Raw genomic sequence first — 7,258 nt, forward strand, 5'->3', positions numbered from 1 at the left:
TCTTCTCGTGGGGAAACCATCACTTTTGGTCAGGAGACACAAGTTTCTCAAAACAGAGGTGAATGCAACATGATCATCTGAAAACTCATGCTGCGGTCACATTATGACGTTTTTGACGTCTTCTCGTGGGGAAACCATCACTTTTGGTCAGGAGACACAAGTTTCTCAAAACAGAGGTGAATGCAACATGATCATCTGAAAACTCATGCTGCGGTCACATTATGACGTTTTTTAACGTTTTCTCGTGGGGAAACCATCACTTTTGGTCAGGAGACAAAAGTTTCTCAAAACAGAGGTGAATGTAACATGATCATCTGAAAACTCATGCTGCGGTCACATTATGACGTTTTTGACGTTTTCTCGTGGGGAAACCATCACTTTTGGTCAGGAGACACAAGTTTCTCAAAACAGAGGTGAATGCAACATGATCATCTGAAAACCCATGCTGCAGTCACATTATGACGTTTTTGACGTTTTCTCGTGGGGAAACCATCACTTTTGGTCAGGAGACACAAGTTTCTCAAAACAGAGGTTAATGCAACATGATTATCTGAAAACCCATGCTGCGGTCACATTATGACGTTTTTGACGTCTTCTCGTGGGGAAACCATCACTTTTGGTCAGGAGACACAAGTTTCTCAAAACAGAGGTGAATGCCACATGATCACCTGAAAACTCATGCTGCGGACACATTATGACGTTTTTGACGTTTTCTCGTGGGGAAACCATCACTTTTAGTCAGGAGACAGAAGTTTCTCAAAACAGAGGTGAATGCAACATGATCATCTGAAAACTCATGCTGCGGTCACATTACGACGTTTTTGACGTCTTCTCGTGGGGAAACCATCACTTTTTGTCAGGAGACACAAGTTTCTCAAAACAGAGGTGAATGGAACATGATCATCTGAAAACTCATGCTGCGGTCACATTATGACGTTTTTGACGTCTTCTCGTTGGGAAACCATCACTTTTGGTCAGAAGCCACAAGTTTCTCAAAACAGAGGTGAATGCAACATGATCATCTGAAAACTCATGCTGCGGTCACATTATGACGTTTTTGACGTATTCTCGTGGGGAAACCATCACTTTTGGTCAGAAGACACAAGTTTCTCAAAACAGAGGTGATTGCAACAACATCACCTGAAAACTCATGCTGCGGTCACATTATGACGTTTTTGACGTTTTCTCGTGGGGAAACCATCACTTTTGGTCAGGAGACACAAGTTTCTCAAAACAGAGGTGAATGCAACATGATCATCTGAAAACCCATGCTGCGGTCACATTATGACGTTTTTGACGTTTTCTCGTGGGGAAACCATCACTTTTGGTCAGGAGACACAAGTTTCTCAAAACAGAGGTGAATGCAACATGATCATCTGAAAACTCATGCTGCGGTCACATTATGACGTTTTTGACGTCTTCCCGTTGGGTAACCATCACTTTTGGTCAGAAGCCACAAGTTTCTCAAAACAGAGGTGAATGCAACATGATCATCTGAAAACTCATGCTGCGGTCACATTATGACGTTTTTGACGTCTTCTCGTGGGGAAACCATCACTTTTGGTCCGGAGACACAAGTTTCTCAAAACAGAGGTGAATGCAACATGATCACCTGAAAACTCATGCTGCGGTCACATTATGACGATTTTGACGTTTTCTCGTGGGGAAACCATCACTTTTGGTCAGGAGACACAAGTTTCTCAAAACAGAGGTGAATTCAACATGATCATCTGAAAACTCATGCTGCGGTCACATTATGACGTTTTTGATGTTTTCTCGTGGGGAAACCATCACTTTCGATCAGGAGACACAATTTTCTTAAAACAGCGGTGAATGCGACATGATCATCTGAAAAATCATGCTGCGGTCACATTATGACGTTTTTGACGTCTTCTCATGGGGAAACCATCACCTTTGGTCAGGAGACACATTTTTCTCAAAACAGAGGTGAATGCAACATGATCATCTCAAAACTTATGCTGCAGTCACATTATGACTTTTTTGACGTTTGCTCGTGGAGGAAACATCACTTTTGGTCAGGAGACACATTTTTCTCAAAACAGAGGTGAATGCAACATGATCATCTGAAAACTCATGCTGCGGTCACATTATGACGTTTTTGACGTCTTCTCATGGGGAAACCATCACTTTTGGTCAGGAGACACAAGTTTCTCAAAACAGAAGTAAATGCAACATGATCATCTGAAAACTCATGCTGCGGTAACATTATGACGTTTTTGACGTCTTCTCGTGGGGAAACCATCACTTTTGGTCAGGAGACACAAGTTTCTCAAAACAGAGGTGAATGCAACATGATCATCTCAAAACTTATGCTGAGGTCACGTTATGACGTTTTCGACGTCTTCTCTTGGGGAAACCATCACTTTTGGTCAGGAGACACATTTTTCTTAAAACAGAGGTGAATGCAACATGATCATCTGAAAACTCATGCTGCGGTCACATTATGACGTTTTTGACGTCTTCTCGTGGGGAAACCATCACTTTTGGTCAGGAGACACATTTTTCTTAAAACACAGGTGAATGCAAAACGATCATCTGAAAACTCATGCTGCGGTCACATTATGACGTTTTTGACGTCTTCTCGTGGGGAAACCATCACTTTTGGTCAGGAGACACATTTTTCTCAAAACAGAGGTGAATGCAACATGATCATCTCAAAACTTATGCTGCAGTCACATTATGACTTTTTTGACGTTTCCTCGTGGAGGAAACATCACTTTTGGTCAGGAGACACATTTTCTTAAAACAGAGGTGAATGCAACATGATCATCTGAAAACTCATGCTGCGGTCACATTATGACGTTTTTGACGTTTTCTCGTCGGGAAACCATCACTTTTGGTCAGGAGACACAAGTTTCTCAAAACAGAGGTGAATGCAACATGATCATCTGAAAACTCATGCTGCGGTCACATTATGACGTTTTTGACGTCTTCTCGTGGGGAAACCATCACTTTTGGTCAGGAGACACAAGTTTCTCAAAACAGAGGTGAATGCAACATGATCACCTGAAAACTCATGCTGCGGTCACATTATGACGTTTTTGACGTATTCTCGTGGGGAAACCATCACTTTTGGTCAGGAGACACAAGTTTCTCAAAACAGAGGTGAATGCAACATGATCATCTGAAAACCCATGCTGCGGTCACATTATGACGATTTTGACGTCTTCTCGTTGGGAAACCATCACTTTTGGTCAGAAGACACAAGTTTCTCAAAACAGAGGTGAATGCAACAACATCACCTGAAAACTCATGCTGCGGTCACATTATGACGTTTTTGACGTCTTCTCGTGGGGAAACCATCACTTTTGGTCAGGAGACACAAGTTTCTCAAAACAGAGGTGAATGCAACATGATCATCTGAAAACCCATGCTGCGGTCACATTATGACGTTTTTGACGTCTTCTCGTGGGGAAACCATCACTTTTTGTCAGGAGACACAAGTTTCTCAAAACAGAGGTGAATGCAACATGATTATCTGAAAACCCATGCTGCGGTCACATTATGACGTTTTTGACGTCTTCTCGTGGGGAAACCATCACTTTTGGGCAGGAGACACAAGTTTCTCAAAACAGAGGTGAATGCAACATGATCATCTGAAAACTCATGCTGCGGTCACATTATGACGATTTTGACGTTTTCTCGTGGGGAAACCATCACTTTTGGTCAGGAGACACAAGTTTCTCAAAACAGAGGTTAATGCAACATGATTATCTGAAAACCCATGCTGCGGTCACATTATGACGTTTTTGACGTCTTCTCGTGGGGAAACCATCACTTTTGGTCAGGAGACACAAGTTTCTCAAAACAGAGGTGAATTCAACATGATCATCTGAAAACTCATGCTGCGGTCACATTATGACGTTTTTGACGTATTCTCGTGGGGAAACCATCACTTTTGGTCAGGAGACACAAGTTTCTCAAAACAGAGGTGAATGCAACATGATCATCTGAAAACTCATGCTGCGGTCACATTATGACGTTTTTGACGTCTTCTCGTGGGGAAACCTATCACTTTTGGTCAGGAGACACAAGTTTCTCAAAACAGAGGTGAATGCAACATGATCACCTGAAAACTCATGCTGCGGTCACATTATGACGTTTTTGACGTCTTCTCGTGGGGAAACCATCACTTTTGGTCAGGAGACACAAGTTTCTCAAAACAGAGGTGAATGCAACATGATTCATCTGAAAACTCATGCTGCGGTCACATTATGACGTTTTTGACGTCTTCTCGTGGGGAAACCATCACTTTTGGTCAGGAGACACAAGTTTCTCAAAACAGAGGTGAATGCAACATGATCATCTGAAAACTCATGCTGCGGTCACATTATGACGTTTTTTGACGTTTTCTCGTGGGGAAACCATCACTTTTGGTCAGGAGACACAAGTTTCTCAAAACAGAGGTGAATGTAACATGATCATCTGAAAACTCATGCTGCGGTCACATTATGACGTTTTTGACGTTTTCTCGTGGGGAAACCATCACTTTTGGTCAGGAGACACAAGTTTCTCAAAACAGAGGTGAATGCAACATGATTATCTGAAAACCCATGCTGCGGTCACATTATGACGTTTTTGACGTTTTCTCGTGGGGAAACCATCACTTTTGGTCAGGAGACACAAGTTTCTCAAAACAGAGGTTAATGCAACATGATTATCTGAAAACCCATGCTGCGGTCACATTATGACGTTTTTGACGTCTTCTCGTGGGGAAACCATCACTTTTGGTCAGGAGACACAAGTTTCTCAAAACAGAGGTGAATGCAACATGATCACCTGAAAACTCATGCTGCGGTCACATTATGACGTTTTTGACGTTTTCTCGTGGGGAAACCATCACTTTTAGTCAGGAGACACAAGTTTCTCAAAACAGAGGTGAATGCAACATGATCATCTGAAAACTCATGCTGCGGTCACATTATGACGTTTTTGACGTCTTCTCGTGGGGAAACCATCACTTTTGGTCAGGAGACACAAGTTTCTCAAAACAGAGGTGAATGCAACATGATCATCTGAAAACTCATGCTGCGGTCACATTATGACGTTTTTGACGTCTTCTCGTGGGGAAACCATCACTTTTGGTCAGGAGACACAAGTTTCTCAAAACAGAGGTGAATGCAACATGATCATCTGAAAACTCATGCTGCGGTCACATTATGACGTTTTTGACGTATTCTCGTGGGGAAACCATCACTTTTGGTCAGGAGACACAAGTTTCTCAAAACAGAGGTGAATTCAACATATCATCCTGAAAACTCATGCTGCGGTCACATTATGACGTTTTTGACGTTTTCTCGTGGGGAAACCATCACTTTTGGTCAGGAGACACAAGTTTCTCAAAACAGAGGTGAATGCAACATGATCATCTGAAAACCCATGCTGCGGTCACATTATGACGTTTTTGACGTTTTCTCGTGGGGAAACCATCACTTTTGGTCAGGAGACACAAGTTTCTCAAAACAGAGGTGAATGCAACATGATCATCTGAAAACTCATGCTGCGGTCACATTATGACGTTTTTGACGTCTTCTCGTGGGGAAACCATCACTTTTGGTCAGGAGACACAAGTTTCTCAAAACAGAGGTGAATGCAACATGATCATCTGAAAACTCATGCTGCGGTCACATTATGACGTTTTTGACGTCTTCTCGTGGGGAAACCATCACTTTTGGTCAGGAGACACAAGTTTCTCAAAACAGAGGTGAATGCAACATGATCACCTGAAAACTCATGCTGCGGTCACATTATGACGATTTTGACGTTTCTCGTGGGGAAACCATCACTTTTGGTCAGGAGACACAAGTTTCTCAAAACAGAGGTGAATGCAACATGATCATCTGAAAACTCATGCTGCGGTCACATTATGACGTTTTTGACGTCTTCTCGTGGGGAAACCATCACTTTTGGTCAGGAGACACAAGTTTCTCAAAACAGAGGTGAATGCAACATGATCATCTGAAAACTCATGCTGCGGTCACATTATGACGTTTTTGACGTCTTCTCGTGGGAAACCATCACTTTTGGTCAGGAGACACAAGTTTCTCAAAACAGAGGTGAATGCAACATGATCATCTGAAAACCCATGCTGCGGTCACATTATGACGTTTTTGACGTTTTCTCGTGGGGAAACCATCACTTTTAGTCAGGAGACACAAGTTTCTCAAAACAGAGGTGAATGCAACATGATCACCTGAAAACTCATGCTGCGGTCACATTATGACGATTTTGACGTTTTCTCGTGGGGAAACCATCACTTTTGGTCAGGAGACACAAGTTTCTCAAAACAGAGGTGAATGCAACATGATCATCTGAAAACTCATGCTGCGGTCACATTATGACGTTTTTGACGTTTTCTCGTGGGGAAACCATCACTTTTGGTCAGGATACACAAGTTTCTCAAAACAGAGGTTAATGCAACATGATTATCTGAAAACCCATGCTGCGGTCACATTATGACGTTTTTGACGTCTTCTCGTGGGGAAACCATCACTTTTGGTCAGGAGACACAAGTTTCTCAAAACAGAGGTGAATGCAACATGATTATCTGAAAACCCATGCTGCGGTCACATTATGACGTTTTTGACGTCTTCTCGTGGGGAAACCATCACTTTTGGGCAGGAGACACAAGTTTCTCAAAACAGAGGTGAATGCAACATGATCATCTGAAAACTCATGCTGCGGTCACATTATGACGTTTTTGACGTCTTCTCGTGGGGAAACCATCACTTTTGGTCAGGAGACACAAGTTTCTCAAAACAGAGGTTAATGCAACATGATTATCTGAAACCCATGCTGCGGTCACATTATGACGTTTTTGACGTCTTCTCGTGGGGAAACCATCACTTTTGGTCAGGAGACACAAGTTTCTCAAAACAGAGGTGAATGCAACATGATCATCTGAAAACTCATGCTGCGGTCACATTATGACGTTTTTTGACGTCTTCTCGTGGGGAAACCATCACTTTTGGTCAGGAGACACAAGTTTCTCAAAACAGAGGTGAATTCAACATGATCATCTGAAAACTCATGCTGCGGTCACATTATGACGTTTTGACGTCTTCTCGTGGGGAAACCATCACTTTTGGTCAGGAGACACAAGTTTCTCAAAACAGAGGTGAATGCAACATGATCATCTGAAAACTCATGCTGCGGTCACATTATGACGTTTTTGACGTTTTCTCGTGGGGAAACCATCACTTTTAGAGTCAGGAGACACAAGTTTCTCAAAAACAGA

This window comes from Takifugu rubripes, chromosome 4 (assembly GCF_901000725.2).
Source record: "Takifugu rubripes chromosome 4, fTakRub1.2, whole genome shotgun sequence".
Classification (NCBI taxonomy): Eukaryota; Metazoa; Chordata; class Actinopteri; order Tetraodontiformes; family Tetraodontidae; genus Takifugu; species Takifugu rubripes.